We start from the raw sequence: 11,407 nt of genomic DNA, 5'->3' as shown, positions 1-11,407 counted from the left end.
CCGGGACGCAGAGTGTAAAGCGTCCCCATTCTCAGTCACGGCCTTGCCAGCCTCCACTCCAGTGCTTCTTTTACGTTTAGTTTGGAAGTAAAGATCAGCCACTGTTTGGGCACAGACAGTTTGCTGGTCTCTACGTGTGTGTGTGTGCACACGTGCCAAAATGTAGAAAGAATGGGATTTAGCAAGGTTATCGATAGTCCCTGATGAACTGGAGTCTTTTATCCAGGGTTAATACGTGCAAACTGCAAGGGGCTGAGGGTTCAGGTCTAGTTCTGAGACTGAGAAACTGGGTCTGTCCTCTCACCTCCCTGGCAGTTTTGAGAATGCACCTGGCTAAGCTCTCAGAGGTGCTGCTCACCTAGGGGGTACCAGAAAGCAGGCCCACCCCACTCCCCCTATCAGACCTCCTGCTTCTGCTCCAAGGAAGGTGTCTGTCTCCCCAAGGCTCACGGAACTTTCGGAAAGTGCAGCGGAGCCTTGTCTTCCACAGTTACAAAGCTTTGCTCTCAGGGTGCCTTCACAGCCCCTGGGACTCGATGAAAATCAAAGAAAAAAGCTTGGCATCCAAGAAAGGCGTGCAGCCTTCACCCTCCCCATCTTCTACTTGAATATTTGGCCCAAATCACCCACCGTTTGGCTCATGGCCCTGCGGAGACGCACAAGCATATTTATCCAAAGTCACGCTATTTCTCTAGTACTAGCTGTGGTCCATCTGTAGGCTGGTTAGTGACCCCACTCTAAAAGAAGGTGGGGCTAAACACATTTTACTTTCGAGATCAAGGGAATTGGATACAAAGAGGCTGAGGTTAGTGGCAGTATTGTGTGATGTGAATGTGAACGGGATAGGACACTATCCAGAGTCCTATCCAGGAGATAGCCTTTCAGATTGCTCTCAGATAGCGCTGAGAAACTGCTTCAGAGAGGTAGAGAGGAAGGTCAGTATACATGTGATTTTGGTGAAGGGGGAGTACATGCAACCGAGCACATATTTTTAAGAAGTATTTATTTATTTATTTGGCTGCGTCGGGTGGTAGTTGCAGCATGTCGGATCTTCGTTGTATCTTTTGTTGCTGTGCATTGGCTCCAGAGCACATGGGCTCATGTGGTATCCTAGTTCCTTGACCTGGGACGAGCAACCTTGCATCCCCTACATAGCAACGTGGATTCTTAATCACTGGACCACCAGGCAAGTCCCCAAGCGTGTGCACACACACACACACACACACACACACATATATATTTTTTTTTTGCAGAAGGTTTCTGCTAGTCTTGTGAAGTTTACTGTGGGGAGCAGATGTCATCATGTCAGATTTTAGCACTTTTCTAAATATGAGGAGATGCAAAAATTGGGCTCATAAAATTGTCTCCTGAAAATATCTATTTGAAGACCTGTTCTGCCAGTTTTTTCCAGAGCAGAGTGCCACCCTGAACTCCTTTCAAAAGATGTTGAAGCTCAGCGACTGCAGAGGCTCTTAATTTAATCTTTGGAGAGGTAGATGGAGAGTTCCAATTTGTAGGTGATAGCCACTTGGCAGAGACCATGATGTGGCACAGACCCCAGTACAGTGGACACCCCATAGAGGCTAGACCTGCACTACAGCTGAAGGACCGGTTCTGTCCTTGGATTCCACCAGCCCCTGCTGCAGTGCCACTCTGTCCTTGGCGTCACTGAGGTGGGCAGAGAGAGATCTCTATTCCTTACAACCAAAAGATTCTGGGTGAGCCTGAAAGCTGGACTGGACTGTGTTGGAGGATGTTCAAAGGACAGAGTTTTGTTGAGAATCCCTTTGAAACCATTCAGTTACTATTTGCTGTGTGTGTGAATTGTATGTGTTTGTAGGGAATGGTAAAGCCTGTATCACACACATTATCTTATGTAATATTTATAACAAACCTGTGATGCAAACAACACAGCTTTAAACTATTTTCCTCCCTTTGCAGAGAACAGAGAATTTCAGCACTTTGCCCAGCGTTCTAGAGCCAGACCTTAAGCCTACAGCTTTAACTCCTTATTTGGACTGTTCTTCCCAGCTTCAGGTTAACCAATCGCCCATACACCAATCTTAATTGTGATACATGCAACCTACCGTTACAGTTTATCTTCCACACCTTTACGAGGCTGAGGCGAGGAGTGAGGGGCAAGGGAGCGAATGCTGGCCCCGCAGGTCGTGCCCAGAGCTGCCGCACGAGGGCAGTGTTCCTCCATGATAGCGTTCCAGTGGCTTCCTCTCAGAAGCAGTTCTCTGGCACTAGAGACTTCTTCAGCCTCAGGATTCTTTCATTTCTCCTTTCTCAGGATGACTGCAAGGTGGTGGAATGGGTTTGATTCATTGGTACATCTTCCAGAAGTTAAAAAGAAAACAAACCCAAACCTGTGGACTGGATAATGAGCTCCCCCCACCACTACCAATTAAAGTGGGGGAGAGCAGCGTTTTGCATCTGTTGTGAGCACAGCCTCTGTTTGCTCTTACTGACCTAGTTGGGGTCTATCTGTCCAGGGTCCTACCCAGACGTCCAGTTCCAGCCTCTGCTGACTGGGCTACAAAGCACAGACTTGACTGTGCTTTAGTGTAACATTTCCTTGAGACAAGTGCAGTGTGGTCAGGCTGGCCTGGAAAACCATTCATGGTTGTTAAGGAGGATTTGGTCCCCAGGCGATCGGTCCTTTGTCCTATGACAAGCAGCGTCAGAGGTCCATCCACCCAGGCCTGGCAGGCGTTGCCCAAAGGAGGGCAAAGGAAATGTTCTCCCAGGTCCATTCTGCACTGGACTTGATGGGAGTGATACACGTTTAGGTCACTGGGTATTTCTTTTAGCTTATCTTTTTACTTAGCATGATGTGGGGATTTTGTTCAGTTTTCCAAACAGATCCAAACAGAACGGCATTCCTGTAAATTAGAAGGAGGCTCCGACTGTGACCTCCTGGCCTCTCTGGGAAGGGGCGCCGGCAGTACCCCTACTCTGGCGGGCACCCCGCTGCGGGGCTGCTCATACCCGGGGGGAGGCCAGCTGCAGCTTTGGACTTGAAAGAAATTCGCTGTGCTCTGGCTTATGTCGGAAGGAGCTCTGGAAGGGCTGGCCTCCTCTCAGCTAGCTGGGGGGCCAGTGGCTGACGAAGATGACCTGCAAGGCTTATCAGCACTTATCTCTCAGTAAAGCCCCTCAGAGGCAGCTGTGTGTGTGTCTGGCGCTCTGACAGCTGGGGAGGGCAGGGCGGGGGCCTTTGTTCCTCGTTCTTCCCCGGCTGTTGGGAACTTTGCTGACAGCAAAAATCTATCCCATGGGTTCACAGCACAGGCTCTGAATGTGGAGATATTTTCTTTCTGAAAAGTTCTTTAAATTTTTTTAAAAAATTCAATACATTTTTATTTTTTAATTTATTATTTTGAAATAAATTTGAGCTTATAAAAATGTGGAAAAATTATACAATGAATTCCCATATACTCTTCACCCAGATTGCCTCGGTAACAGCATTTGAGACTGAGTTGCAGATACAATGCCCCTTTACCTCTCAAGCCTTCAGTCTGTATTACCTAAAATTATGACCAGTCTAAAGATCAAATCCAGCAGTTAACACTGGCACAGCAATAGTTCATCTATAGACCTTATTCATATTTCCCCCATTGCCCCAGAGATGTCTTTTTCTGGATCACATCTTGGGTTAGCTATTGGTTCTCTAGTTTCCCCTAATCTGGAGTAGTTCTTCAATCTGCTTTGTCTTTTATGACCTAGACATTTTGAAAGAATATAAGCCAGTTATTTGGTAGGAAGCCCCTGAATTTGGGTTGCCTGACATCCTCTCATGGTCTCACAGGGCTCTCTACCCAAGGAGGCAGAAAGGTCTGCTTGCGCCATTATCATGGAAGAAGTCTGCAAGTTTTCTCCGTTGTAAAGTTATAGTTTTCCCCTTCATAATTCACAAGTATCTTAGGAATACTCTATTTTTAATATACATTGTATGTTTTAGTTAATTTTTAAAGTATAATCAAGGAGAAGGGGGGAAAAAGTCCCTCACAGCCCTCCAAAGATCAATACTGTTTTCATGTTGAGTAATTACTCTTCTTGCTTTCATTGTGTCTCTGCCGCCAGTCCTCTAATCCAGCCAGAAGTGGTGGATTCCTGTGGCTGATGAGTTCATATGCCCCAGCCCTGCATCCTGGTCTCATTCCTCTGGGGGCATTTGGAGACTGCCTGAAATAGAGATACGGTTGTTTCATATCTGGTGTTGGGAGGTAAAGATGTTTTAAGTAGGTGAAGCATTTTGATTCCTCCAGGACAGGCACATCTGTCCAGATAGAAGAGAGGAGAATGAAGTCAGCCATTCAGACAACCTGGGTCGTCATCACTTGAGGACTGCAGAAGGGCGTGGGGTTGACTTTGTGCCAGGGAAGGATGACCAATAGCAGGTGAGCACAAGGCCAGCTAGCACAGTGGAACACTGGGGCACAGTCTCATGTGGAAATGTAGGAAACACATCTTCGAACCAGCCAGCTCAAGGCACAAGAGAGCTAGGGGATTGACATGTCAAACTTAAGAATAACTGGCTTATGGGCTTCTCTGGTGATCCAGTGGTTAAGACTTCACCTGCAATGCAGGAGACATGGGTTCAATCTCTGGTCCGGGAGGGTTCCACATGCCGTGGCAGCTAAGTCCACATGCTGCAACTACTTAAGCCTGTGCACCCTAGGGCCCATGCTCTGCAACAAGAGAAGCCACCACAGTAAGAAGCCACTGCAACTAGAGGGTGACCCCTGCTCTCCATAACTAGAGAAAGCCTGCATGAAGCAATGAAGACCGAGTGCAGCCAAAAATAAATAAATAAATAAAAATGGGAAAAAAAAAAAAAGAGTATTTTACTTAGGGTCTTAGTGGGAGTGGCAGGGGTACGTTAGCTCCCTAGGCTTTCCTGCCTGCTGTGGGTACCTGGCAGAGAGACTTCTGAGGTTCTGGGGTAAAGGCTCAGGCCAGAGATGCAGACACTGTCAGTGGGAAGCTGGAGACCCTAGGGATGTGACTGGGACAGCGAGATGTACATTGTTTATCAGCAAATCCAGTGAGCTCTGTGTCCAAAGTATATCCCTCTTCACTCAGTCCTCTCTGTTTCAACTGCCACCGGGGCCACTGTTCTAGACTGAGGCTCTGTCTCTGCAGTAGCTTCTTAACGTGTCTCACTCCCATGGATCTTTCTTTACACAGTAGCCAAAATGGTTTTTTGGCCATCCCATACAGCTTGCAGGATCTTCGTTTTCTGACCAGAGATGAAACACAGGCTCCCGGCAGTGAAAGCTGGGAATCCTAACCACCAGGGAATTCTCCCAAAATGATTTTTTAAAAATATGGTTCAGACTAGCTATTTCCTTGCTCAGAACCTCTACCAGCTTTCCATGAGATTGGGGTGAAGTTCAAAGTTTTGTCTCAGTCTTTTGTCCCTGCATGATCTGGCCACATTTGAATGTGCTTTCCACACTAGAAACTTGGAAGTGTCTGATACCACTGAACACAGAAAGAAAGGAAATGCAAGTTTGCTGAACATATGCTGGTGCCCATCCCCAAGCTGTGTATTCACATGTTTACATCTATTTAGTATTACATCTTGTTCTCCTGCCACACCTCCTTCACTCACTTCTATCCAGGGCACTGGCCTTCTTGATGTTTCTTGGACCTGCTAAGCTTGTCCCTACCTCAGGGCCTTTGTACCTGCTTACTGTTTTGCCGCGAGTCCTCCTGCCTTAGATTTTAGTATTCCAGTCTCAGCTGAGGGGTTAGCACACCCAGCACAGACTCCCCCAGCAGAGAATTGCTGCAGTGCCAGGTCAGGAGCTCAGGCTGGGTAGGGATATGAAGAAAGATGAAGAGATATGAAGGGGCAGGATAATGGAGTTCACAGTTGCTTCAGCTGCAGCGAGGTAGAGGGCGCTGAGCTGAGGTGGATGGCTGGAAGACACCAGGGAGCCATGCTTGGTTCTGAGAGGTAGAGGAATGGCAGTGCTGTGGGTGGTTGACTCGAGTGCTTATGAAAGTTGTAGGGGCCAAGAAAACAGAGGAAGCGACTATAAGCCAGATCACATGGGGTCCTGGACAGCGTTACTGAAGAGGAACAGTTATTCAGAAAAAAAGTGTTGAGATCTTGAGGTTGATAAAATTGGTTTTAGATCACCATTAGCCAAACTGGTTCAGATTACCAGAAAACTCATTAGTTTCCATGGGATGAACTTCAGCCAGGTTAATGTTAAGGGTATCCTGAGTGTGGGCAGTCCTTCAGGTTTTGGGGCACTAAGAGCAGGCTCTCTGAAAGGTTCCTGAAAGTTAAGAGGTGGGTTATCAATTGAGGAGCAGCAGAGGACCCTGGCAGTTGGAAATAAAAGGAACGCGGCAGTTTCACTCATGATTTAAGTAGGAGTGCAAAACAGCAGGGGAACAAAGAATGGGTCAGAAGAACCACCCAAAGCACACCTTTAATTTTCCAGCAATTTTAAATTTTAGGGAACCAAGCTGCCAGTCAACCAATGTGAATCTGGTTGTTGGAGACAATTCCCTGTTTTAACGGTCTGTTCTTTTTTGGGGCAAAATGTCTTGGTGTGGTGAGATGTGGTCTATCAGGTTCCTCTGTAATAGGCCTTGGAGGTTCTAAATGAATGCCTGGAACCTAACTTTGTTTTTGCTACTTTTCACTCATGATGCCTTTGTCCTGGTGTGCTTGCTTTTTTAATTATTTTTTTTTTACTGTGTTACTTCTTGCCCTCAGAAAGCTATTTGTGAGAATTCTTTGAGGTTTGGAATGAGGGAGTTTCTTCAGAGAGGATCTGTACTTTTCTCTGCCACCTGAAGCCACTAAATTCACAGCTTGATGTTTTGTCTATTTGGCTGCAAACGCTGCAGAGGGTGGGCTTGTTGGTACAACTTCTCCACTATTGTACTGCTCCCCACCCGCCCCACCCGCCCCACTCCGCTCAGCACAAGGCAACTTTTCTTTGTTGTTCCCTGGGGGAGGGATGGGGCAGCCTCATGGGTCACACTTTTACTCTAGACTTCCCTTGTTGGGTGGTCTCTAGGTGTCATCTTCTTCCCCAGCACTTCCTGAAGCTGTAAAAGTTGGCGCTCAAATGTGCCAGGTTCAGCAAATGCCCCCGAGGCCAAGAGCTTCAAATCACAGCTCTCTTTGTGTTTCTGGTTTCATTTAGATTTGGCCTGATAATGATCAATTCTTTGATGCTTTCAAAAGATAGAACAATCATCAGCATTTTTGGATGCTTTCAGTGTGCTTGTGGGAAAGTGAAAGTGAAGTCACTCAGTCGTGTCCGACTCCTTACAACCCCGTGGACTGTAGCCTACCAGGCTCCTCCGTCCATGGGATTTTCCAGGCAAGAATACTGGAGTGGGGGAAGGGATGGTTTAACTACTAGCCAGCTTAGTACCAGAAATCATAGCAACTCCACCTGGAGATCTTCTCACTATTCACCTTTTACCCCTGGGTTAGCAGTGCAGGAAGTGGCTATGAAGCAAAATCATGTTGCCCAAATGGATTTTGCTATCTATCCTCACGTCTTGCTGCCTTTCGTCGGTGACCTATGAGTGGAGTGATTCCTAAGAGCTCAGTACTTTGGGGCAATCAATGTGTCAGGGCTGGGTTATGGGAAACAGCTTTCTTTTCCTTCCACCTCCAATCCTGAGATGTTGTAAGTGGTTTGTTTGAAAGCCAAGGGGCTTCCACTCTAGGGATTTCAGACAAAGGTCAAGAAAGTAAATGTTCTTTTCCTGGGGCACGAGACAGATTCTAAACAAAGGAATTTATACTACAAAGTTTTAAACATAGATTCCATAAAACATCTTTCCCTCGATCTCGCTTTAAACCAGATTTAAAGAACTTATTCAGCTCATTCCAGAAAGAGGGTTTTATTTTGTTATTACTGTTTTGTGCCTGTCACAGTTATTCCTGGAGCCACTGAGTGATGATGGGTCCTTTACGTTTTGCGTGTCTGTGTGTGTGCACAAGTGGCTCTGTTACAGATAATGGAAGGTTTAGAATTCCCCTGTCCATCCTGTTTCTCACCATACTCCCTGGCTGGACAAACATTTTAGATTGTGGTAGATCTCAAAAAAATTTAGAACTCAGAAGTGCCCTACTACTTACTGAGTTTTGAATGACTCATTTAATTTTCCTGTAAATTGAGAGGGATAATGCACACCTCTTTGGGTTGTCGTAGACATAACGAGATGCAGTATGAGGAAGGACTCTGACACTCTCTGCCCTATTCCGTTGCCATTTTGACTCTCTGCCTGTACTGAGCATCTTCTGTATTAGGTTCTCTGTTCTAGGTTCAGGGCATTCAGAGCTAAGTGAGAGGTGGTTTTGTATTTTAGAACTCAGGTCAGCCCAATGTGCTGTAAGGACCTTATACTGTGTCATGGGTAAAACATCTTCAAACTACCTGAGGTTTTGATAGTACAGCTTCTTGCAATGGTAAATTTAGACATCAGGAAAAATCATAGACAACAAGAAGATAATAGTATATTGTATTTGTTTGATATTTTAAAATGTTAATGGTATTGGATATTAACTGAGTTGATTCTCATATTAATCCTGTGTGATGGGCAAGGATGTGTATCTCCATTTAACAAGGAAGGAAACTGAAATTCAGAGGAAACCAGAGGAGAGCAAGCACTGCCCAGGGGAGACTGCTGGTGCTTCAGTGAACATGTTCTCCTGGTGGTCCAGTGTTGTTTCCAACAAGAGTATCAAATATTCTTTCATGAAAGAAGGTGATCGTTTTCATCTGCTGTGTTAGCCATAAAAGCTTAAGGACTCTTTCATCGTAGTCTCACAGAGTCCGTCTTCGGGTCTTCTTAGTTGGTATAGTTGAAGGTGCTGTGCATTACATGGCACAGGGTCTCCTTCATGAAAACTGAATACACAATGGGTCATTATTCTGCTGGTGGTGGGCTGAGGCTGGTAATCTAACTTTCTCAAGCTGGATTCTGTCATCATGGGTGCGCATATTTGAGTAGGTGGTATAGTTTCCCTGTTTGTATCGCCTGCTAGAAACCTCAAGCCAATTTAAGGTCCGCCCATCAAGAGTGTAGAACATAATATATAATAGTACATGCTTTTATATTGGCTCCTCTTTGTATCTCTACTCTGGCCTTTCCCTTTTCTTTCCTAGACTTGTGTAATGTGTGTTAGTTATAATATTTGTGTATGACTATTAGTCACTCAGTCGTGTCCGACTCTTTGCGACCCCATGGAGTGTAGCTCGGCAGACTCCTCCGTCCATGGGATTCTTCAGGCAAGAATACTGGAGTGGGTAGCCATTCCCTTCTCCAGGGGATCTTCCCGATCTAGGAATTGAACCTGGGTCTCCCACATTGCAGGCAGATTCTTTACCATCTGAGCCACCAGGGAAGCCCTAGTTATATAATAATTGTTAATTATATTTTATTCCCCTTAATAAATGACCTAAAAACTTTTTAGAAACAAGTTAAAGAATAACTGCCCAAATAAATAAATAGTGTTAGAATATATGTGTAGGGGGAGAGAAAATTAGCCAAGATGGTGTGTTTAGGCTCTCTTGCCCCACATTTTGCAAATACTGTTTGTATAACAGCTGAGATCATTTATAACACTGCACATGCGTGTCATGAGGTACTCACTTGGTCACGAGGTACTTACTTGGTCATGGGTTACTTTGTGTGGTATGCCTGTGGGGGCTCCACGCTTTACTGCTGTGTCACGGCTGTGTCCATTGGGTCAGCCATGAGAGGAGAGAATATAGTGTATCTGCTGTTATGGCTGCTGTGCCAGCCAGGACAGAGAACAGGACAGTTTAAATATAAGGAAATAGTCCTGGATCTTCAGACATTTAAGGAATATTGTTGACATAACAGAGGCAGAATAAAAGAACATAGGAAAAAGGGAGAAAATGCACAGAACACAAGAAAACTTAAGGAGAAAAAAAACCACAAAAAGAATCTAAGAAAAAAGTAATACAATGTATCATAAACAAGTATAGGATTCTTTTTAAAAGAAATACTAGAAAAGCCAATCAGATGAGAACTTAAGAAATAAGAACTTCTGAAACTTAACCAGAAAAGCAAAGGTATTATCAGAAAAGTTAAACTAGAAAATAAATGTCCCGAAAGGAAGCACAAAAAAATAAGAGGTAGAAAAAAAGAACATTAAATGTAAGAAACTTAAGAGGATTGATCAAGGGTGTTAACAATGAAGAAGGAGAAGATGGAAGTTGAAAAAGAGGAAATAGAAAATAAAAAGACATTTTGTTAGAATTTATGGGTGAATCTCTAGAGCCACATTGTCCAACATGGTAGCTGTTAACCACCAATGCTACGTAAATTTAAATTAATTTAAATTAATTAAATTAGTTGCTCTAGACTGAAAGCATCCCCTAGGCACCCAGGACAATGAATGAAAAAAAACACTCACTCTGTGATATTCTATTGTGAAATTCCCTCTAGTTCCAGGGATAGAGATAATATATGAAGCCCTCTGAGGGTGAAGTCCCCTCCTGGTTCCTGGTAAACCCATCTGACCACACCAGCCGTGGGGAAGGAAGTTGAAAGCTCCCTTCCCTGGCTTAGTTAGTTACATCTGCTCATCTAAGGATAAAACTCAGAGCTCACCCAACTCTCTCTATTGGGCCAGGCACTGCTGATGAGCATGTGGCACACCTTGGGTTGTTTTTCTGTCATTCTAAGCCCAAGAGGTTGGTTCTTCTGTGCTCATTTTCCTTAAAAGAGAGGGAAAAATTAAGTAACTTGCCCAAGGTCACACAGCTAGGCTTTCTGTTTTTAGGATCTTCTGCCCTAACTATTGGACTCTACTGCTGCCTTTACGCTATGTCTTAGGGTGGAGGTGGGTAGGGGATGGTCTTTAATTTAACCTTCAACTCATCACAGGTTTTCATGGTGAGGGTGCTAAGAGCATAATAAAAAAGCAGAAGCCTCAAAAGAATGACCCTTCTTCATGGTTAAATGTCAGACTTACAAGTCTAGATGATTTAAGGAAAGGTTTCCCTAGCATCACTTCAAGACAAGCTACATGTTGCATGTAATCTAAGTGACGCCTCAAACCAGATCCCATCTTGGGGGTGCCTTCTGCTGGCCCCCATTCATGGTTCTGTCCCTGCAATGGAGGGTCTTAAGGGAGGGTAGAGATCCCAAGGGAGGGGCAGAAACGGTAACTCTTGCTTTAAACTCCCAAAGCCTCACTGCTTTCACCACCAAGAGTACAGAGGAAAGAATTAAGGCCTGAGACAAAGGAGGTCCCAGCGGTGGCATCTTAACATGGGATACAGCAAAACTTGTGGGAGGCTTCAACTTTTTAAAACCTATCTACCTCTATTCTGGTACTTGCCCTGAGTATTTCAGGAGTTCTTTCCTTCTCAATCCCTTC

This window comes from Bos grunniens, chromosome 8 (genome assembly GCF_055505025.1).
Source record: "Bos grunniens cultivar Pamir isolate PY7600 chromosome 8, Bosgru_T2T1.0, whole genome shotgun sequence".
Taxonomy (NCBI): domain Eukaryota; kingdom Metazoa; phylum Chordata; class Mammalia; order Artiodactyla; family Bovidae; genus Bos; species Bos grunniens.
Note: the sequence above shows the minus strand (reverse complement) of the source record.